The sequence below is a fragment of the Coturnix japonica genome, chromosome 6 (assembly GCF_001577835.2).
Source record: "Coturnix japonica isolate 7356 chromosome 6, Coturnix japonica 2.1, whole genome shotgun sequence".
Classification (NCBI taxonomy): Eukaryota; Metazoa; Chordata; class Aves; order Galliformes; family Phasianidae; genus Coturnix; species Coturnix japonica.
In genome coordinates this window covers 13,831,231-13,855,518 of record NC_029521.1, presented here as the reverse complement: position 1 = coordinate 13,855,518, position 24,288 = coordinate 13,831,231, and the positions used below count along the sequence as shown (strand labels likewise).

General features: G+C 39.9%; 1 protein-coding gene across 4 annotated transcripts in view; it reads right to left on the bottom strand.

Annotated features, from left to right (window-relative positions):
• Nucleotides 1-24,288, bottom strand: part of SORBS1 (sorbin and SH3 domain containing 1) — a 155,265-nt gene that overhangs the window by 108,951 nt on the left and 22,026 nt on the right. For 2 of the 4 annotated variants that reach the window (XM_032445369.1, XM_032445373.1), the window contains exons 1-2: nt 15,879-16,015; nt 9,000-9,058 (exon numbers count right to left, since the gene is read on the bottom strand). The gene's annotated coding sequence lies outside the window, so the exon portion shown is untranslated. Of the gene's footprint in view, nt 1-8,999; nt 9,059-15,878; nt 16,016-24,288 lie in introns of those variants that run through there. The other 2 variants (XM_032445370.1, XM_032445374.1) reach the window with 1 other exon arrangement.

The window sequence follows — 24,288 nt, the reverse complement described above, 5'->3', positions numbered from 1 at the left end:
AGAAGGCGTAGCTGCCCACTAGCTCTGCTGTTTCAACAGCTGGTCTTAATTAATATTCAGAAACAAGACACTTCTATGCAAAATAAACCAACTGACTTCAGAGACTGGGACTAAGAAAAGCAGCCACAAATTCTGCTTCCCTACTCTGCTTAATTTTAAGCTGGGACTTAACAGCTGTTTGTCTGTCTTCGCGTGTTTAATGTTTCCTGTAGGTCTGCAAAAGCATGCAAAGTATTTTAGTTCAAGGCCTCTATATGGTTGTAATGGGAAATGGCTGTCCCCCTTAAAGAGCTGAGTTAGTATAGAAACAGAGATCGTCTGACTGACAGTGAAGTCATTAGTGTATATCTCAAAGGGAAGGAAAAGACAGACAAATATTTACTGCCTTCTGTACACACCACAGGATTCAAACGCTGCCTATTTTTGGTTACTTCTCCTGTAAACAATCCAGACTAAGGTCTGGTACTGTTGTACCAGAAAATCTGTCAGATTTTTTTTTTCATATCAATAGAAAGTTCTGCTCCCACCCACCTTTGCCAGACAGTTCCTCTAAGCTGCAAAACAGCCTCACAAACAGAAAGCTGGTATCTGAACTCTAGCCTGGCCAAGACTACACACTTATGCAAGAAGGTCGTGCTCAGACCCCTTGGTCTACCTGAGAGAACCCATTCAAAAAATGCTCCCACTACATGGAACCAAACAGAGATCGACTTAAATCAGAAATGTAGTGGGCTGAGGCAATTCAACCAAGCATCGGGGATGTGGAACAAAACCTCAAACAGTCTGAATCTGTTCTTTGGATCACAAAGCCTCTCCATTCCAGCTAACTTCCCCACCCACCCTGAAAGCATTCTGCTTTGGGAGTGGCTCTTCTCACACAGGAAGCAAAATTTTCTTTTACTGTGGTTCATGGAAAATTTTCTTGTTTTTCTTTCTGCAGCCCACCTAGACTGGGAAAAAAAAAGCATTAGTCCCATCCAAAACCCAGGATTAACAACTATGCCTATCTGTGGATAGCTCTTTTCAATTAGAAATGAAGCAATCCCACAACTGCCTTTTGTATGGCTCATTATGGGAATGGCGGTGTAGCACAACCACAGAAAGAGTTGTACTGGATTAGTTTGAGAAGTTATTGTAGAGCACTTTGAGGTACTTTCATCCAAAAAAAGGCTTATGAAAACAGGGATTAGATCAGTTCTAGGGCAACTGTGGTTTTTAAGTGTATAAGGGCTTCCCATAAATTTGAATGGTAATAAGAGACAACTGGATACGTAGATTTTATTCCAACTTATTACATATCATGAGCTATAAAGATTGAGTCATGGAGTATAAACAGCGCAATCCTCAGGCACAATAACTAAATTTATTACCTACCCAAAGTCTGCTATCAGTAACATGAATCCTATTATTGCTTTCAGTGGGATTTGAACCGGTCTCCCAAAAGCACTTGGGGGGGTTGGGGGGGTGAAATCCCAACAATTAGAGAAATAAAAGCATTTTAATTTTAGCAACTTATGGATATTTTTTCTTATTTGTTTTTTTACTTTTCAGGAAAAAAAGGACCTGGATGATGCTACAGTTAGTCAGATCATCATTTTATTTAATCCAAAAAGTCTTTATCAGTACCAGAAGCCTCACTGTCACATACAAGAAACTTATTAGCAATTCTGGGAAAGCTGTAGCTTAAGAAGAAACAAAGAAGCTTCACTCCATCAGCAAGGTATCATTTTGTATTTACTGGATAAGTTTTCAGCTGGACTGATTCCCAATTTATCTCACCAGTGCTAAGCAATGAGTTGAATCCGTTTACACCAGTTATGAAAAGACAGCTCCATAGAAGAACTTAAAATCTTTCACAGTTTGGTGAAACAAAGCAGAAGCCAAGAGAACAAGTCAGGTAAGACAAATATTTGGGAACAAGTATGATTGTCTGTATGTCTGGAGCAATGCTCCTGGCATTTCTGGGAACTTGGAACCAAACACGGGAATCTACGCTAAAGTAGAGCTCACACAAGGAGCCTGGGGCACAGCAAGAAGCAAAGTCTGGAAGCCTTACTCTTGTATCGTCCCTCTTCAGTTGGCTTGATATTCTCCAGACAGCTCAGCTCCCTCCTGACTACAGAGTGACATGATTCTCTTAACAAAGAGGACATCACTTCTCAACCTCCTACCACACTTTCATCACATGCAAATTGCCTTTTTCCTTTCCCTGAGCTAGGTCTAGGTTAATGGCAGTGCAGCACCCACAGTAACTCCAAATTTTTCATCATCCACCCTAAATTGCACTTTAGGTCTTTACTCTGTTTTCCAGGCTTGGCTGAAGCCTTACAACTAGCTCTGCTTCCTCCCCTCTCTCTCACTGCAACTCTGGCCCTGCAAGCAGCACAGCTGCTTGTCCTACCCTCTTGCTGACGCTTACTCCTAAAATGCCTCCTTGGAGCAGATGTTTCCCATGTGCTTCATTCTTTATTTTCTCCCCACCCCCTACATGTTCCCATGCAAGAAGCAATTTATCTCCTTTAGCTCACAGATCCAAACCTGAAATAGTGTAAGCTTTATCATTCTAGCCATTGTGGTTCTGGAACAGGCAGGAAAAAAAAAACAGACTCTGTCTTTTTCCCTGTGATAGTATGTGGAGAGGAGGAAAAAGCCTTTGGTTCCCATTTCATTTTCAGATCACCAGCTGAAGTTTATGGTTTTCCTTCCAGGGGTGAAATTTTATTTCTTAGCAATATTTTGGTAAGCAGGATTATTTACTATCTGCATATTTTGCCCCTTTCACTTCTAACTCATTCCACTCTTTAGTAGCTGCCGTTAATATCTCAGATGCCCCACTCACATCTACTGTGACATTTCCCTCCCTTCACCTGTCTGACCTTGGCACCAGGGCCTGCAGTGGCCCAAGACCTTTATACAAATTACCTTTGCTCTGCTGCTTGTTTCCACAGTTAGTTCAACAACTCAAGCTTATTTCACCAGCTTGTGCTACCTGAACCGAATCTAAAAACAACATCCTCCAGCTGGACTGATACTAAAGTCAAACAGGTTTTGCTCAAATGGTCAAAGCCATATGGATGGAGGTTTACCTGGGAACAGATCACAAAGTGCTTGTTGACTTCACACTTAAGAGGTCCGCACTCCAGCCTCAGCCCCAGGCAGGCAGTACCCAGTGATACTTTTCTGTGTGTCCCCCAGCCGTAGCCTTTGTCACCTGCACACAAATGGCCTGGAGCTGGCAGAGCAGGGCGGACAGACAGCACGACCAGCTTGCCTGCTGGGATGGTAACATGTTGGCCCTTTCCTGACAGTTTGCTCTCAAATTCACTGCCTCTGTGCAAGCAGCTTTCCAGCATGTGACTTCTCACATTCAGCAACTACTCTGATTAAAATCACCGCACTCAGCCAAATGTTTAGTAACTCCTCTGATAGCTCTCTATTAAATATGACAGTGGGGGTGAGGAAAAGCAGAAAGAAGAGTAATGGTCTGAGATAGTTAAGTGCAGTGCTAGGGCAAATAAAAAGTTTGCTTTCCAAATGCCACATGTAGATTTGCTGCTGAGACACAACGGGTGCGTGGGCACCGAAAAGCCCCAGGCAAGGACTACAGTCTCATTTTTAGGCTTACCAGGAGTCTCTCTCCATGAGTTCAGCTGAGTCACTTCATACCCTACTCTTTTGAAAACAGGCAAAAATCGACATTAATGCTACATATTGCAAGTTTTTATATTTGTAGCACATTCCCCTCACAGTGGCAACTGGATTCTCCCTGTACTTGCATCATGCCCAGATATGAGACAAAGCCACAAAGCAACACAAACCTAACTGGCAGAAACCTTAATAATTTCATAGTACTGCCATGAAATTACTTGTGTGGACGACTTAGACCTGGCACCAGCTGGTTTTAACAAGCTAAAAGCTTCCTGGCAGTGTGGGCAAAATTAAATGCATCTGAATGATGGATCCGGCTGTAACAAAGTCAGCAAGGAGTCCCTCGATTCCTGATAATGTCAACAGACAACAAGGAGGAAAAATAGCAACAGAGGTTCATAGAAGGTGTCGTTGCTTTCTCCACACCAAGCATGCCTCCCTTATATGTATTCTTCCTCCCAGCAGTGCCACAGTGGAGTCAGCTTGGTTTTCCAGAACAGAGAGGACCTTGTGCCCTACAACTCTGCTTAGAGCCAGACCCAGATAATAATCTCTTCCTACACTGTTCACTAGATTCATCATGAAGTGTTTTCTGTAGCTCCCTTATAGGGAAGACTCCAAACAACAGATACAAACATCAGTGCAATCCTTTGTTTTTCAGTTCCTCGACACTGCTCTAAGGGAGAAAAAAGAAAAAAAAATGAAAAGAAAAAAAAAAAAAGCTGAAAGAGAAATAGATAGAATGAATGAATCTAGAGAGAATAAACCTACTACTGGAAGATCCCAGTCAACAGAAGCAGCATCCCAGGTGGAACTGCTGTTCAGAAGCATGGAAAAAGCGCAGAGCTCAGAAGATGAATAAGCATCGAAGGAATACAGTTTTATCTTGACCAGGGCAGATCAAAGAAATTACATTAATTGTTTTTCAAGACAGGTACTCCTACAGACTTTATTCCATTCTGGTAGCATGCAGTGAAAGTTGGTAGAAAGCCAAAGTGTGTCATTCTCAAAATCTGCAAGATGCTTCAAACACTGAAAGAATCTCTGCTTGAATATTTAAGTGGCAAAAAGAGAGCATTCTCCAATCCATTTTGTATTAAATTTATCTCATAACTAACAACTCCTTTTCTGCTCCTTACTACCTCCTAAACTAGCTCTATTGCTTCGATTCCTATTTTCACTTCAGTTTGCACCTTTTGATTTGTTAGTTCCTAGACCCGCAAATCCTTCTCCAGTCACCATCTTCTCAGAAATCACTTTTCCTTCAAACAGTTCTCACCCTCCCTCCTACAAGCAGCTGTGCTGTATGTCATCATCTAGGCATGATTTAGACTGGAAGCTCTGCAGTGCACAGAACAGGTCTTATTTATGTTTGTGAATCTTTGTCTAACTTTATACTGCTGTATAAAGCAGTGTTTAATAGCTAATAATGCATTTGCTGGAACAAGCTGTGCACTACTACTTAGTGCAACTGTTTGGATACAATCCTTGCTGACTGTCAGAAGCTTCTGGAATTTAAAAAAAAAAAAAAAGCAAACATCAGCTACCTGGTGACACTGCAGTCTCAAATAATGCAATAGTTGAAGTGGTGTAACAAACATCCATCGTAGCACTGGAAATGGCCATATCTACTCTTTCCATTTTTTAATCAGGATAGAGTTCAAGAGCTCAGTTCTACCACTGAGTTTCATCTCCCTTACATCATCTATCTCTAAACCCTCATGTTAACACAACTGTAGGGAAGCATCTCAGATATTTAATTTCACTTCAGTGTTGGCCGAAGATTCAAGAACGGTCCTGTCCATTCCTCACTCCATTCCCGGCATTATTTTTTTCTGCTTTTGAGTGTGCTGTGTTAAACTGTGTTAGAATTAATTCTTAAAAAGAAATTCCAGTAGCAGATTTGATGGGCAGTTTTTATTTCAGTGATCAAACAGGAGCCAGAAAATTCATCACTGATGCCACACAACAATGAATGCTCAAGCAAACAGGGAATGTACAGTGTCTCAGCCTCAGGGCCAATGAATAAAATATGGTGATGCTAATGGATAAAATGCAAAGGGACAAAAGGAGCTTCAGGTTTTCATGTCATCTAGCCTCAGGTTAACAGTTATGGAGACAAACTACAACATAAATTTCCACAACTAGTAGAAATAGAAATGTTTGGGTTTTGTTTCATCCATGTTATCTCCTTATCAGGTTATTCCTGATGGTGAAGGTGGATGATGAGAAGTTTCATCCTCCAACCTCAACAATTCGTGCACTGTTGATGTGAAATCCAGGAACGTACTAAGAATCGACTTTGTTGCACATCTGAAGGGGCTCAAGAACAAGGAGGGAAATGTGGCTTCTGCCTAGCCATTTACCTCTGACACTACATACTTGAGTAGGAATCCCTTCCCTATGATTTCTGATTGCTAATAACATGTAGATATTCGACCCTTGAAAGAAATTAGACCAAGTGATGAATTAAGATTTTGAGAGTTGTCAGTATGTGACAGAAAAGAAAAGGAGCTCTATGCATGAGAAGACAGTCATAAATTAAGCAAAAACCATATCTAGCTATTAGGAAAGGCTCCTGTTACGGTCAGTTCTCATGTACTTCATAAAGCTTTTTCAGTGGCATGAAAAAAAACCCCACCACTTCAGCCATTTAAAAGTAGATTGGACCAAGCATTGGAAAAAACACATTGCAGGGAAGTCAGACATATAAGCATGGCAGTAAAACAGATGAGCTAAAAATCCCCTTTTCTCTCATTTTCTGGATTGTGCATGACAAGATTTCAGTACTAGACAAAATGTACTTATCTGTAATCACCACAATTTTCAGAGCTTGGATTTTAGTGACAATATCTCTTCAAGAAGAAAGATGCACACCATACATACAATCTGAAGCATTATATTTGCAAAGAGAAGTGCAGAGAGAGGCAAGGCTACTTAGCAAAGATGAGCTAGAGACAAAGACTTTTAAATAGATCTGAACTAAAACACTTGGGAAAATTCTCCCCAGTATAATTGGAATCTGAATTTTTAACAGAAATTCCCATTCAGTTGCAAGCATTCAACAGGTGTAAGTTAGCTGCAGCTCTCTAAGTATACTAACTGGTATCAGAAACACCTCTCTACACAGGACGATTAACACATCCCCATAAACCTATAATCCTCATTATCTTTTCGGCTCATCAAATATCACAGCTTCCACAATCAAACTAAAACAGGGAGGATCTTCAAGCAGACCATGTTGAAACCCCCCTCTCCTATACTGCATAGTATAAAAAACACTTTTAAGTAAACCCCTCAGTGAAGTCCTCTTTATTTGAGCAGCATTATTTTCAAATTAAAATAACTGTTTTATCTTCAGCTAAATGGTACAATGCCTTCATGATTAAAAAATCTGAAGTGGAGAAGATAGGGATCTGTTGGCTATTTTATTTTGCCTCTAAAGGGCATGGTTTCAAGTACCCAAGCAACAGCCACAATGAATAGTTAACAACTAATCTTACACAGCTCATTTAGAGCTCAGAGCCTGAAAGAACTGCAAACCTGTCGCTGAGAATATGGCCCTCCACCTCACGTTTTTCTGGCAAGGAAGCCATTCCTAATTCACAAAAATATCATTCTGAAGGAACTAAAACAACTTCTTTCATGACCATTTTGTTTTGTCTCTAGTTCGTTTATAAATGTAACAGGCTCTAACTCAGATATAAATAGAATAATTTGCATTAGTTCTAGTACTGAACAGATTTATGATACCTTGTGTATTCACAGAAAAGTCCCATCTTCAAAAAGTTCCAAGGATGAACTGCTGAGCCTCAGAACAAAAAAGCCCTTTAAGATCAGGTCAAGCCAAGCATTTAGATTCAAAAATAATAAATAAATCCATTTGGAAACAAAAGCCTATTGTATATCGTTTCTCCAGGAAAACCCATGGGTGGCTGAGAATTACTTGGGAAAACTTTGTGTAAATTAGTTCTGAATCATTCTCAGTTCTTTCTCTTACGCTGAAAAGAGGGTTCTATAGAGGGAGAAAAGCATTTGTGAGTTCACCCAGGGTCAGGGAATATCTGGCATTCCAAATACAGAACTAGAAAATGTTCACAGTTCCTGGGATGCTGAAAAAGAGAATGAACGTCTTCCCTACTCATGACTCATGGAGGAACTGGGGCACCCTCAGCTCCAGCTACAAACAATTGGGGGTAGGGACCTAGAAAGTAAAGAAGGGAGTACAAATGCAGTAGTAAAAGCTCATGCAGTTCAATGATTCAATGGAGCCAATTCCTGGTCTCTACTCAAAAGGGAAAAAATACAAAATGGAAAAATAGCAATTGAAAAAAAAAACATCAGTATCACTGTTCCCCATCATACTTTGCTTTCTCTGCTACCAGGCAGACACTGCCAGGATGACAGAGCCAATGTGAAGGAATACAGGGTCTGTTAGAAAACACAGAATTTCACACAGGGATTTTGCTGCATCCCATAAAATCATATAGAAACTGATCACCAAAGACTATAGTTATTTGCATCAGTTCAAGAAAGTGTGAAAATATGAAGTTACATTATGGGATTTTACAGTAACATTTATAGAAAGAAAAGCTATTCTTTATTCTAAATGCTGAATTCATATGCTAACAATTATCGCCACAAAAGCTATTTCAATTCTTCCAAGTTATACAGCAAACTAGACAGCAGGGACAGTTTTGAAACTCTGCACATCAGGTTCCTATTTACTTTGCTATCCTATCTTCGGGTAAAAATCATGCACATCTGCTGAAGGCACTTTCTCCATCTGAGAGAATTCTCCTGGTAAAAACTGATTCAGGTACCGAGCTGCTGAGGAGGAGAGGTACAAACTTGATTTTGTCCTTGATTAGAAAATAAGACCTTACTGAGATCTAAGAAGGCTCTGCGACTCAGCAAGTGAAGGATACAGCAATTCCACTATGTCACAAATTTGCCCAGGAGTGGTAACTGAGTCAGGGTGTAACCCTGGGTATTCATATTAATCAGCAGACACTGGCCATGATTTGAAGCTGATGTTTACCTGCTATTAAGTAACTTTGTTCTCATCCAGGAGCCTCTGAAATCAAGTATTTTGCCATTACCTTGAAGCCCAGTCTTGAACGCCACTCACACTACAAGCAGTATGGTCACTGCTGTGCACACTAACGTGACTTTTCAAGCTTAGTTTTAATTTAGTTCTACTTTGTGGGGAAGACTTGCCTAGTCTATAAAATATTGCATTAAATATCAAGCAAGTATTTTTCTTCTACCAATAGTTTTGCATGTCACAATTTTGAAAGTTTCCATGCTGCATTTGAGATGAACACTACAGAGTGTAACAGTGCACATACCTTTGTCAGAAGTTGCAGAAAGAGAAGCCACAGGTCCACAGGTATGCTCTGGCCTCCTCCTGGAAAACAGAAAAGCAGCAAGTGTTATAGAATATGATTATCTAATGCATCTGTTAGGAAAATGAACTCTAAAATTGTCTCTAAGGAAAACACATACATATATATGTATAGAGCAAATCACCAGTCTGAGCTCTGTGAGAAAATCTTGCAATTAATTCTAGGCTATCTAATTCAATAGTTATTTTTTAAAGGCTAAAAGTCACCATTTGTCTGTGAATCAGCTGTTATGAGCGAAGAGCCTCCATGTCAATACAAAACCCAAAGCAACATCATCTGTGTTTATTATTCTGTAAAGAAAAACAGTGCCAAACTTCCTGCAACACCCACTTTAGCTGTTGAAATCCAGAGAACTGAATGTGCTGCTGTTAGCAACGGGAGACAGGAATATGCTTTGATCTAGTATATCGGACACAGACTTGCAAGGTAATAAGAAGGTATTGGATTCCATAGCAGGTTAAAATAGCACCAAATATGCAGCCAAATATAGGATGACTTCTATTCACCAACTTTAAATTCTTTCATCAGTTCTAAACATCCTGAAAATACCATGAAAGTTGGTAAATAGTTGGATTTTCCCAGCTTATTATATAAATCACAGTCTGATTGATGTTCTAACTCTACTCTTATGTTGCATTTAATACAGAGTTACCTGTGGGACAGGAGCAGGACAAAATTTCTCATGAACAGAGAGGTCTGCTTTGTAGCTATGGCCATTTCTATTTGGTCAGGTGTTTTCCTGCTGGCAGATAACACAGTCTGTGGATAAGTACGTGCTGGGACATAGTGGGTGTGCCACAGAGCCAGCTTTCTCCTGAGAAAGAGAATTATAGCACTGCTTTTCCATCCTGCAGTCTTCTGGGGAAGCACATCCTCCTGCCTTTACCCATCTCTTCCTGCAGGTCTCCCTGAGAACCCACTGTGAGAAAAGCTGCCCAGAAAGGCAGATCTGCAAAAGCTATCCAGGTTATTTCAGTGAGATCTCAGTTCTGTAGATTTGTTTTCAAGACTTCTGCTCCAGCTTAAGCATAGGATTTTCTGACCTCATTAGTAGGAATTCACTTGCCCATTACTCCACTCACACTTGGCATTTCTCTACACATTTTCAAGAGCAGGTGATAGCAAAATGGCAGTTCATTCTCTGCTGCCACCACTAACGACAAGTGAACAAAAATACGAGCAACCAGCAGACTTCAGCATCTGCTCTCCAAGTTCAGTGTAGATGATAAGAACAGGGCTTATGCTCTGAGCTGTCACCTACCGCAGAGCCTCAGGGTGGGGAGGATTTTGTGTTTGGATCATGATAGGGGAATATTTATCACTTCTGTATACTCCCAGTGAAAAGCTGTCAGTTTGCAGTAAAGAAGCAGGCACTATTTGAAACTGAAAAGCTTCTCCCTGCTTCTTTCTTTGCTTTGCAAATGGTAGTCCAGTAAGATTGAGAAAAGACACCATCTCTTACCCTGCAGCAAGAGTACAGTGTAGGTCACTCCAAAAATAGTACCTCCTATTTATTTCCATGGAAACTACAACAGATATAACAGACAAATGGTGTGCCACCACTCTCCTGTCCTGCTGCTCCTTTCTCAGTTCCAGGATTTGTGCACTTGTTTGTATGTGCTTGCCAGTCAGTAAGGAGTTTTTCCCTTCCCATAATGTTGTTTTGAGGAACAAGTAAAATCCCCATCAACTTTCCTACCTTTTCTTCCCTGTTACGAATCAATTCGCCTCACCACTTACATTAACCCAGAAGCGAGGACTAATGATCTACACACATCTTGCTCCTTTTCCCATCTCCTCAGTTTCCGAAGCTTATCCTTCTCACAGTTTGAGAGATCAGACTCAACACATTTAATAGTGCAACCCATAACTATGCTGTAACAATGTGAGGTATACCTATGAAACATCATTTAATACCATTAATACTCTAAAGCCTTTTCCACTAACAGACCATGTTTTTGCCTGCATGCCTAGCTTGGCTGTTTGTCTTTCAGCAGCATTCAGCTCTTAATGTCTCACTTACTATCCATGGGGAGAAAAGTAATTTTACTCTGCCCTATTTGGATGCTAAGATCCCTAAAGAAAACTCTTAACAAATGAAAAAAGCACACTTGTATCCCTCCTTTCTATCTTAAACTTACTCTGGATCAAATCCCCAATCCAATGCCCATCTTTTAGTTATGGAACCAACCAAGCCCATTCATGTAATAGTTTGAATTATTCATGTTCTAATGTTATGGAAAACACAGAGATACAACACTTTTTTCTATATTAATTTATCAGAGAAAATACTGAGCACAGGTTGCTTGTAACATGTCAGACTTGGATGGTTCCCCGCACAACTGTGCATAGAACAACACAGCACAGAATCTATGATTCTATAATTCTATGACAACAGCTTGTTGACTCAAATGTGCACTACCCCCAGAGACGTTTCACAAATAAATGTCTCCATGAATAGAAGCAATCGAACAAGAAAAAGTCAGACTTCTTCTCAATAAAGACTCCTTGATGTCTCTGGCTAAAGCGCAGAGCTTGAAAACAGAGAAAGTGAAGTGAGATACGAATACCCTGATTCCAAGAACATTACTCAAGGAAAATGATGATATTTCTATGTGGCTCAAGACAGCAAAATGCCAAAGTATGCTGCAGCACACATTCTTCTGAAGAGCAGTAACAGTTATGGTTGCCATTAGATAAGTAACGCTGACATAAACCACTCTTATCTAACATTAATTCGGAGTTGTTTCCATTGGTTTGCCATGGAGGAGAAAATCTTTGAGAGCCCAATTAAGTTAAATCACTAACACATGCTTCCTACGGATATCCTTAAGAATCAGGCACACATTGCAACAACATTCCTAGCAGCTAGAAGAGCAATAACAGCAAAATTAAATTCCACTTTTAAACTGCTGATTTACAGCTTGAAGAAATCATACCCAGGATGTTACCCGCTCTCCACAAAATAGTCTGGTGAGGGCAAATACGCATGCATTTCCCTTCTGGCAACTGCAGCAGTCTAACTTGCTTATGTGAGAGCCATGCAGCCTTCAGAGAGCTTGAGAGAGATGGAATAAAATAACTGAATTCTTATCTTTTAAATAAGCGAAGTACAGAACACATTGTCTGTCTGGGGTGATAATTTAGATCACAAGTAAATTTTCTATATTACTTTTAAGTGTGGAAATTTGGATCTTCAGGAATGAGTAGCAAATGTACACATCTTGGGTATCAAAAATAATAATGTTGTGAAACTGGAAGTTGCTGTAGTTACAATGAATAATCTGGGAAACCTTTCCTGCACCTTGCAAATAAACTTATCTTATTCATAACTACTCTACTTTATTGCCTCCTCTCAAACCAATTTTTGCAGTTTGTACTTTTGACCACAAACTTTGAGCTTTTAACTTACATTATGATCAACCTCCATCCTGCCACCTCAATAAAACATATAAAATATGAAGAAGTCAGGATGCAGGGATAAGTGTCAGGCTGTTCAAAACCTTGGTCTTCATTATAACTGCATCCTTTCAACAAGAGGAATCATTAGATTGTTGCATAACAAGTGACCACTCCTGAGTATCTCCAGCAAACTGTTAAGAGCCACAGGGGCTTAGGTTCTTCCAATAGGAGCTCCTGCCTTGTAAAACAGGACCAGCAGCCTCCAGAAAGCTTGGTACCATCCCAGACTGTTTTGAACACCATGAAAGCACTTCCAACTTAAGGTTTTAAGACAGATTCTGGAATGACTGGATTTATTATCCCTTTCAGGGAAAGGCTAAGGTGAGATCTCTGGAATAAGTACTACAACTTTCTGGAGCTGAACTCTGTAGCTCAAGTATGCTGACAAACATGCCCTGTACTGAAAACAAACAAACAGCGTTCATACTGTATAGAAGCCCATGCTAGCCCATGTACATCCATCCTTCCAGCCACAAGAGTCTAACATCAGTCAATTCTTGCAAAAATTAGTCTTGCACAACAAAGTACATTTGCTGTACCACTTATAGTAATATGAAGACTGCCATTTTTCACACACTTTTTGTGAAGGAAAAACATGCCCATGTTGGAACTGTACATGATGCATTACAGACCCAGCATTAATAGAACTTGAGTGTGGGGGAGCAGGGAGAAAAGAGAGGAAAGAGAAAACAGTGTCACAGCCTCTGCCATTTCAGAGTGCTTGTCCCTTTTAATCACAACGGAAAGCAATCCCCCGGCAAGATACTAAAGGTTCAGCTCACAGCACAGAATGAAAACAAGTCATTTTCTCCAGCTTAGTCACTGACTTTCCATGTATCTCAAACAAAAAGCCAGGAAGAGCATTGAGGATTGCAGCAGCAGCAATAGTACTGCTGCAAAAAGGTCTTACAACAAACACATCTTTGGAAAAAATGACTGTAGTAATGCAGTGAGGCACAGAAGATCACAAAAGGAAGCTGGTGATGAAGGGACACTTTCTCTCCACATCTAGTACTGTAATCCTAGTAACCAGAGCTCTTCAAAAGCATGTGTAGGAGGATACTGGGAAGAAAGGGTAGCACTGTTTATAGTACATAGAAATAGAGCCTGCAGAAGTAGCCAAATGAGGAGAATAACTTCTATGCAACAACAGAAGAGTGGAAGGAAATGGGTAGGTAAGGACAATTGTAGGATTTGTACTGTATGGAAGAGAATCCTTTCTAAGTAGGTGCAATGGAAAAGATGCTTCACCCATGGAGTTGGAAGAAATAACTCATCTGGAATAGGAACTTTTTAATGTTTTTTATCTGTGCATCTGTTACTACAAGGGGTGTAGTACTCACTTATAATTAGCACTTTATCAGCTAAAAAGTCAAAGCATTTTGTACATCAATCCATTCAGTCTTAAGCCGCCTTTATGAGATGCCTATCAGCCAAGACTGAAAGTCTGGTGTGAATCACAAATACTTTAAAGGGTTTTCAAAGTTTGAATACTCAACACTTTCTGAAAATAAACTTCCTGGAATAAGTTTCTGTGTTGCTTTGTATCACTCAGCCTTTCTGATATCCTGGCCATTTCCTCTTCACCAAGCAAACAAAATGGAGATGCGGAGGCACCAAACAGCCTGTTTAATAAAGGCTTATTTGCAATCCTAAAAGAAAGCTGTTGGTTTTTCATCAGTTGTCAAGCACTAGAGATCTCACTAGGAAAATTACATCCCACCTGCAGAAGGCAACAGAAGCTTGAAAATCTATTAAGTGGTATCTAATAAATCCCACAAGATTTCACACAAATTCCCACAAAAATCCATTGTGTTCATTTAGAGAACACACAAGCTCCTCTATGGACAGATTAAGAAAAGCTGTCTGCTTGCTGACCTGCTTAAGAATTAAATTAATGACCCAGTCCACAAGTGTGAAAACACCTTCCTAATTAGATTCCCTCAAATCAGAGTGAGAAATGCATGCACAGCCCATATTTATTTATTTATTTATTAAACAAACGGGTGCTCTTTTCTGCAGTTATTTCTGTGTGGACTCCTTCTCCACGGCACCAGCAGAGCTGATCCAGGCTGACACTTATCACTGATATTTATCAGTGGCTTTTTTTTGTGCAAAGATGTTCATGAATAAAAGAAAGCCTGCCGGCAATAGGGTTAAACCAGGTACAGAGGGGATCAAGATCTAACAAAACAAATTTAGAGTCCACATACAGAAAGAAGTTCAAAGCCCCTTATTTACACTGACAGTATATTAATTATTGACCCATAAGTAATTCCATTAAGCCTCTTTATACAATCTAAATATTCATATCATTACTTGGTGCTATCAAGATAACACCTTAATTATCTGGAAACGCGAACTGCAGCAAGGCAAAAATAAACAAAAATAAACTAAGATAAAGTGAGAAAACATTTGACAGAGCTCTGAGAAGCACACAGAAAACCCAAGCACATTTCATCACTACATTTTTTCATGTTGTTTCCAACTGAATTTTTTGACACTGGAATTGGATTTTAATAGATGCAAAGGAGATAAATGTCTCATTACCAAAAATAAATCCATCTGTTAAGGATGGCAGAAAGAGGCACAGGCACTGCACTGCCTATTATGGTATTAAGCAACAGATTTCACTCCCTCTGCTACATGCCCATTAATTAAAAATTTGACAAGCTTTTCCAAAGAATCTCTGAGCTTCTTTGGTCCTCTTTAATTCATCCATAACTCTTTGTATATATAAACATGTCAGGCCTGAACAGAAGTAGGACATGCACATAGTTCACCACTGAATTCTTTTCCTATTGAAACACAAATACTGGTAAAGAAACAATAACAGACAAAAGGGGAATAATGCAAGAAATTAAAGCAATGAAACAAATGTGCCTGCAATTCCCCGTCCAGTCACCAGATGAAGCTGCTTAAAGCACCAGCACCAATATGCTTGTCTGCCTTTTCGACCACAGAGACCTCCTCTGTCAGTGCCAGAACTGCATGCAGCAGCTCCCAGTGAGCTGAACCACTTTGCATCGCAGCCTTGCACAAACGCGAGACACTGCTGTAATAGGAAATGGTCGCTTGCTCTGCACTAGCAGCGTGCTGCACACAGACACGATGCAGTGAAGCCTTTGTTCTCTTTGCAGTAACATTCCCTCCCTGTGGTCAGGCAGAGTAGCCAATGCCTTCTCACTACTGGTGTAACATAGGCAGATGTCTGTCAAACACATGCGCACACAAAGACATACTCACTGATTTTTGTCTTTTCTTCTTGCTCTCCTTTGATGAAAAAAAAAACCCACAAAAACATTATAAAGCAAAACTGCCCATCAGAACAGCTCCCGTTCAGTCTGTTGTTATACTTACATCAAACAGCCTGGAAAGAAAAATTGGTTGGCTATTGCTGTTTATATGGTGAAAAGGCAGACGTAAATGTAAAAACTGAAGTACAGAGGAGCTCCCACTCCTTCACACAGTAATGTTTTCCTGTGCTTTACTCGGCTGTTCTTCTGCCCTTTAATGCAAATTCAAATGAAACAATTCCTTTCTGGCATGCAGGAGGGCGAGATAGCCTAATAGGTCTCCACCACCTCTAAGCAATCTCTGCCTTGCATGGCTTGTTTTATTGACTTATCTCACTGGCGGTTCGTGGGCAGAAGCACGTGCTTCATACAAATGCCAGGACCCTCTCACTTCATGATGCTACTGTGCAAGTAATGAGAATTAAAACAAAACCCATCATTTTCTTTCTGAAAGATTTACTCTGTATCGCCACACAATTTTTCCAGGTACAAATAAAGTTCAACAACACCATCCCAGAAATATTATATTAACCCATGTAACCCTTCCACTTCAGGGCCATGGGCTCTACTACTCCTGATATACCAAGGTGATGTAGAGCAGGATTACAGTCCCTAGCCTAGGAAACACCCACGGTTTTGTCAAGTTAAAATCAGTTTGCTTATTACACTGAAGAGTTAAGAGAGATAATGAGAAGCATACAATGGATAACATATGGTACTCTCCTGGCTTCTCATGTGAGGGACTGATTTTTCAGCAAAATATGAATTACTGAGGGAAATAATTACTGGTTTTACAGAACTGCATTTCCTGAATTAGATTATAAACAAATAAAAAGCCTTGCTGAAAGCACAGTGGATTCTATCTAGTCTGTGTACTCCCACAGCAGACTTTGCCATTAATAGTTAGAAACTCTGCTAATGAAATATTCCAATGCAAGTCCAAAATGATTAACTAATATATAATCTTGCTGTTGCCAGTTTAAAATAAAAATGGAGAAAAAAATAAAAGAAAAAGCAAGCAGATTTATGATAGACAAGGAAGAGAGGTTGAAAATTCTGTCATCTGTCAGAAGTCCTCAGCTAATAAGAGAGAGGATGTCTATATATGTTCAGATAACACCTTAAGGAGTTACTACAGCATGGATACCAAACCACTATGTTTATTAACACTGCCTTTCTGACTAAAAGTGCAAACAATGGAATTTGCGCTTCTAAGCAGAAGTGGGAAAAAGAATCAACCCCTTACTTAGAAAAAAAAGTTATTATATGTCTCAGCACTGTCTGCATAAGACTGCTTTCCTACGTCTATCACATGGGAAGCAGAAGCAGCCTGATTTTTAATGTTTAACCATATTAAAATAATGACCAAGCAAGCTGTAGTTTTGGAAGTTAAGCAGCAAAATTTAACTACAGGAAAGTCTGCTTTCAGTGCTTGGAATTGTTCCTGACTTTTTGCAGTGAGAACATTTAGTAGTTCATGTTAACATTTAACTCTGTGTTTTTCCAGTACTCCACCAGTTTTCCTCCAGGGATGCAGAGGAAGGCAGTGGCATAGCTGAACTCTTACTCTCCTTTAAAAGCAAAAAGGGAAATGGCCACTAATCACAGAAAACAGCTGCAGAAAACATATGAAAGAAGAAAAAAATTCCTCAAGAGAAACTTTCTGTAGATTGCACGAGAAGAACATCTTAATGAATAAGCAACTTACACAGACAGTAAATGATGAAAAGGATGGAAATAAAAATTGCCATCCAACCTCTTCATTAATATTTGGAGAGTGATGGTACTGCCTGACTCGGTCACTTAGTCATTCAGAACATGTAAGAGGTTAATTTTGAGAAATCCTTCAATTGGTTGCCAGTGAGTGTCTGTTCCTTTCTATAGCCACCTCTTTATGGCTGTTCCAGCTTTCAGGGTAAAGCAAAACAAGCTCATCTGACAATGTCCTGACCCTCCTCTTACAAGCCATTCTTACTGTCTAGTTTTCTGTAATCTTGTTATAAGACGCTCCTTCCTTCTGCCTACCCATTTTTTACTTATTTCTTCCTGAATGCTTTCCAAGTCCATTTCCTTTATTTTTGAGTTAGGAAGAAACAGGGCTTTCAAATTAAACACTGAAAGAAATCCATCCACACTCACAGTAAGCCATAGGGAAGAAACAACTGGGTGTTCAGAGATGGCAGCACCTGGTTCCCCCTGGTGAGCACTCACTCTGCATCTTCCCTTGTGCCCCACTGTAGGAGTATAGGCAAACAGGACAGTCACAGCCCCATTCTTCAAGCCCACTGGTCAAAAGGACACGGTGCTGACAGCTCTAATAGAAATCAATGGTGCTTAGGAGTGGCCATCACTTCCAAAAGGCAAGAGACACATTGCTTTGGTACTTAGATGACTCTGGATTTTAAAAGCTTTTAGTGTTAGAAAACATGATGAGTGAATAAATGATGGCATGTATTTTCCAGATGCAAACTCTGTTGTAATGAAACTCAGAAGGAAAGCCAATACTCCTGCAGACAATAAAAAGCTCGCTGTGTCAGAGCTTTCTATCCTTCCATCATTCTGTTCGGCACTTCTTAAGTGGAAGGTGTTCTGCTGCCTTTCACACTTGACCTCTTAATTAAAGCATGGTTAAATTAATATCTCAGACACAATATATCCTTTACCCATCTCTATCAGTAATTAAACTAATTCTCAAGGGAATGAGACCATTTGTTATGTGTGATGTAACTTTAGCAGGGGTATTCCAGAGAAAGAGAAGGAGCTGATGTTATAGATGCAGTCATTTATATTTTAAAGAGCGCTATTGTAAATGAAAGAACACCACCTGTGATGGCTAGAGGCAGCCTCCAGCCAAATGAAATCTTTTGTGTCACCTGCAGACAGTACAATGCATATGGCTTCCCTACCTCTGGCTGCAACAGTGAATAACTAAATGGCACAGGAGACGGACTTTAAATGTTCTCCAACTCCGAGATGACAGAACAAAAATCCATTTTCAAAACCAATGGGATGGTATTTAACAATCATTTCCTATTAGTTCAACATGAAATGTAAGATAGTTTGAAGAAGGTCTAAGGTCTTTTTTATGGGAAGTGCATTCTGTTTGTTTTGTATTTGTGGAAATCCTGGAAGTAGAACACCTTGACTTGTGACTGTGACAATCACAATACAAACAAGTGAATCATCCTGCAGAAAGACTGCATGTAATCAATGTTAACTAAGAACTAGTTTAATATGTGAAGAAGAGTAATCACTGGGATCAAAACTGCTATAAAATACTTACTGTTCCTATTGCACCAATGCCAAATATGGGTTCTGTCACCCAAGTACCAGGAGAAATACAGTAAGAAAATAATTTCATTTTAAGATAAAAGAAGTACAATGGCAGCCAACCACGTGAGCAGCACAGTCAGCTGCCCCAGTGGGAACACGCTGAGTGTAAAACAGCATCCAAACACAGCAGAAGAATCTAATCTCCTCTTCATGATGACGTACGTAGTACTGAGTAATGTGAAATAAGTCCTAGAAAGTAACAACCAAAGAGGCAGAAAAGATACGTGAAGAGCCACAATAGCACAGAAAGAAAAACCCATTCATTTAAGAACAAGACTTCTTTGCTGACATCTTCTCAGATGCCAGTTTGTGGACTTGAATTCATGCTGGAACCTGAAGCACTGAAAGCACTGCTGCAGCTGGCAAACCTGGGTCACGCTTATGGGCCCTATCTACGAGCTCTTTGCATTCATCTGAGGTGTATCTATTGAGAAACAAGCTCCAGCAAAGGTCTGCTCTCCTGTTTAGGAAGCTCTCAGGGCTGCAAATGAGCCATCCTGAGCATCAGAGATTTCTCCAGATGTATTCTTCACCTAGGGCTTAAACACACAGCTTTCAGGTTAAAAGCAGCCAGCATTTTTTCAGAGAGAAAGAGAACAGAAACCATTCCCAACTCTCACACCTATGGTGGGATTAGTAAACCACAACACACAAGGCAGCACTGCCGAGAGCAGTTTTTCTGGATGAAGGAAAGAGAAACCACACAAAGTCCTTTTGGCACAGGCAATAAAGCTTACTGTGTTGTTTTGTTCCACTTCTATGTTTTGGCATTGAGACCATCTCTCTTGAGTCTTAATGTAAAAATCGGGCATCAAAATGTTTCTTATAAAATTGTGAATATGGCAATCAAAACAGTTTAAAAAAAAATAAATTCCAATGGCAAAGGTTTTTAAGATTATATTTCTGCTTTAAAGTACTCAACTACTTTTAAGTATTTAAAAACAAAACACTACCCCTATGTGCTTTAAAGGCCTTTTTGATCCTCCAGCGCTGCTAACTCAAAAAGCAGAAGCACTCTCACACAGCCTGCACCAGCCTCCTTCCTTATATTAAGGGAGCCATTGCTGAGCTCCTTAGAAGTGTACTCTACACTGAAGCGTATTTGTCTCTCTGGGGTTTACTGAACAACAGCCACCTCTCCAATCCTCAAGGGAAACATATCCACGTCTGCCACTGGTATTAAGCATCAGACTGCTGACTACAGTCTAATCAAAGACTGAAAAATAGGCTCAGCAACCTTGCATATCTGAGAATGCCTCTATCTCTGTTCCTCTAGATTTTAGTGCACAAAACAAGTCATTGTGGTTGCCGTGATTTCTGCACCAAGTTACCAAAAGACAAAATCCATACAACATGAAAAAAAAATACTTAATTTCTGATCTATTTCAGTTTTTTCTTAGCTTAGAAGAGGAATCAAGTGAGAATCATAGAGAAGCTTTCTTGGCTTCTCTACAATAAATCTTTAAAATATTGCTGAGGAAATAAGATAGCTAAATGATTGTTGTCTTAAATATACACTGATCATCTTATAGCACAGCCAGTTTATTCCAGCTCTGCTATGTAAAGCATCAGAGACTGAGCACATGACAGATAAAATAATCAGAGGCATTCAGTTGTGAATAAACAAGACCAGAGCAGAACATGAATATAAGAAGGGAGGATTTAAACCCTCTTATAAACAGATTGTTATCATCCCATGGAAGACAAAACTGAGTGGGCAAGTTCCCATCATATCCAGGGCACCATCTGGAAAATGAAGCGAACATTTTTAGAAGTAATTAAGATAACTTATTGTGATACTAACAGCATTAATTGGAGTATATATAGGCTCAAAAGACCAGATCCTCATCTGGTACAGTGAAAGTATCTTCTCAATCGAATGGCATTACAAAGTGTTACAGAGTAACACTGTAACACCTACACAAACATAAAATGTTACTTCTCTTTCTTCTGCTTTTATTTGCAAACACTGACATTTCAAGCCTTTGAACACCTGAGTTTCTCTCACTTACAGATCCCTTAGGATCCAACACCTCCACTCTAAGCAGTATTACTCCAGATTTACAGTAGCACCACTAAGCATGAGATGCCATATCTTTGCTACATGAGGCACTGTAACTGCTCTAACTGTTTAAACCATTTCAGATACAACAATCCTCAGTACAAACACACCATAAGTATTGTACAGGCCACACAACCCAGACCTGAAACTTGCAGGTTTGACTCATCAGCACTCAATGAAAACATACCAATGTCAAGTACTGATATATTTCTTTGTCTTCAGGCAGAGTCAATTACTTGTCACTTCTGAGAAAACTGTATGAATTACACCCCAGGATAACACAGAAAAACATACATCCACAGCACTGGGACATTCAGCTAAAAAGTTTATTTGCATGAGCACAAAGGAGATTTTGGAAGAAAAGACTGCAATAACACACAGAAATAAGCAAAATATCTTTTCACTATGGAAGAAGTTTTGAAAGATTCCGATGTGAAATGCCACAGTAAAACATGCTCTAAACCTTCCAGTATATAGTGGTAATCGCAAACCATGAGACAGTTTAATAAATAAAGATGAATTTCAGTGGTCTGAATAAGGCAGTACAGATAAAGGTTATAGATAATTAGACAGAAAATGAAATGCTTTCCATTTACTTACAGATGGAAGCTACAGAATGGAGATAGGTTTTGCTAGTCTCTGGGTATCAGATGTACTTCTGGTGGGCTTGGGTTTGTTACAAGGGTTTTTTGAAAGAGAGGGCATTTGTTCAAAAACAACGTTAAATTAAGGCTGAGGGCACTGAATTAAGCACAATCTACTGTGGAAAGTACAAATGGCATCCTATGCAAAGGGACAGGGGATTCAGGAGGGCTACAAATCCTCAAGTACAGTGAGATAACATTCCTGGAAATATATTTCTGCAGATCAAATGAGAGGGATTTGCAGGTACACGTACTCTCAAGTCATTATTGCAACCAACAGTTAAATTCCAGTTAATCAGACAACAGCTTAAGGACCCCATGCAATTTACAATCTCATTGTCACCTTGAGGCTGCCAGAAAATGAAAATTATGGTTGCAAAATAGCAGTATTTCTCATTAAAATCCCAAGATGTTAATTACATAAGTAGTCTTATACACTACACTTCACAACCTCTCCCCAGGAAACTTGTTAGACTCTTCTAATAATGCACAAGCATCATCTTATTCCCATGAAATGGAAGAAAGCCTGTTCAGTATGACAGGCTTGTACTGAACAGTCCCTGCACAAAAATATCAGGGATCAGCTTCTACACATATCCAGTGGCAGAAACTGGCCTTTATTACAGTTGCATGTCTGACAATATCAGAAAGGATAAAATATTTCACGGGGACAAGGGCAACAGTGCTCCATTCCAGGACTTGTCATCACTTCTGATTAGGAGTTCCCAAATGCACAGCCTGTTGTCACTCTAGAGATGCAAGGAAAAGAGCACCAGCCTCTACAATGCAAGTGAGAAATAAAACAAAACAAAAATTGAAGGAGAAGAAAAGGTGGGAAAAAAGTTATCCAAATTTTAAAAAGCAAGGCTGCTGTGCAATCACACTTCCACAGTGAGGAAGAAAACACTCCTAGCCTCCATTAGGTGCTGAGTGTACAGACCCTAGTGGATAGAGAACATTTTCTCATTTTTCCCAGCTCTGTTTTTCACACAGTTTACATTTCATTAAGGTATATAAAAGAGCTGAAGGACAGAGGAGTAGAAGCAAGCACATTTTTCCCTCTTCAGCCTAGTAATTTCTTCTCCTTTTCAACCTTCTGTAGCTACTGGATATTACTACATATTCCCTCAGGAAGTTAGAACAGCCCTAATTAGTCTGTGATAATGAAAGATACCTTTTAGCTGCATATCCTTTTCACCACATACTCGAGGCCATCGGAAATTTTCACAAACCAAATTATACAAGGATGTGACCCAGACCAGCTGTGCCTACATTCCTGTTAGCCCTAGTGGCCCACAACAACCAGCTGGGACTACCAACTAATAACTCAGCCATGCTGACAGGGAGCGGCCACCAGGCACCAATTAAAATATAGGTAGCTATCACTGCTGTGAGCACTAGTGCAGCTGAGGGAAGAGAAATGCTAATGGAGATAAGGTAGGCAACTTCTGTGTTGTTTTATTCCAAGCTGAGCTGCAGCTAAATAAGAAATAGAACAATAAAGAAAATGTAGTCTAAGTCTACCAGGTTTTAGTTTAAATGCTAAGAAAGAAAAAGTCTTCCCTAACTGCACCCACATGTCTCTTTCAAGCATTTTGTGCTTGAGCTAAAGAACATAACTGGGTCTTATTTTTATAGCTGAAGAACACAGGAACAGATTTAATTTAGTTACAGTTCAAATCCATCATCCAGAACTTCATCATCACACCCACGTGGACACCTGCAGCTGGCACTCAACAGGAAGGAAGAAGGTTCCACCCTGCACTGTAATTGATTCAATCACAACCAAAAGGACTGTTGAACACCAAGATTGCGGGCAGGAAGACAGTAGAAGGGCTTCAGTGCTAAAGATCATGCTGGTTTTATTTCATGAGGAACAACATAGTGGTGAAGGCTGGAGAGCTGAGTTTGTATTTGTTTGAAGGAATACTTCAAAACAATTTGGACAAATGATTTAATCTCTTAGTGCCTTCTAAATTGTAATTCAGAATTCAAGAGTAGCATTAATATTCTGCCTAGCAGAAATCCAATATCCAATTCTGCAAGGCAGCAGCAGCTTAAGTCTAAATCGACAGAACAACCTAAGTTGTCAACCTGCTTCTCAGCACACTGCATGCTCTAGAACAGTGCACAGAAAGGTAATTTCTAATTGTGGGTAAAGTTTCCATCTTTAATAATATTTTTTTCTTCCTTAAAATGGAAGAGTACCAAGTCTCTGACCACTGCATGCAAAACGGTGCAGGGTACTCACCCAGGGCAAGCTGGAGATCCTGGGCACCCAGAGCTCAGAGGGGATTCAGTGAGCATCACCCCAAGGCAATGACTCTGGCTCAAGGCAGTCCAGCAAATGGACAACCAACAAACCAGTCCAGCACCCAGACAGGAAACATGTTTGGCATGTAGCATCCTGTCAACATTATGTCAAAATTGAGCTA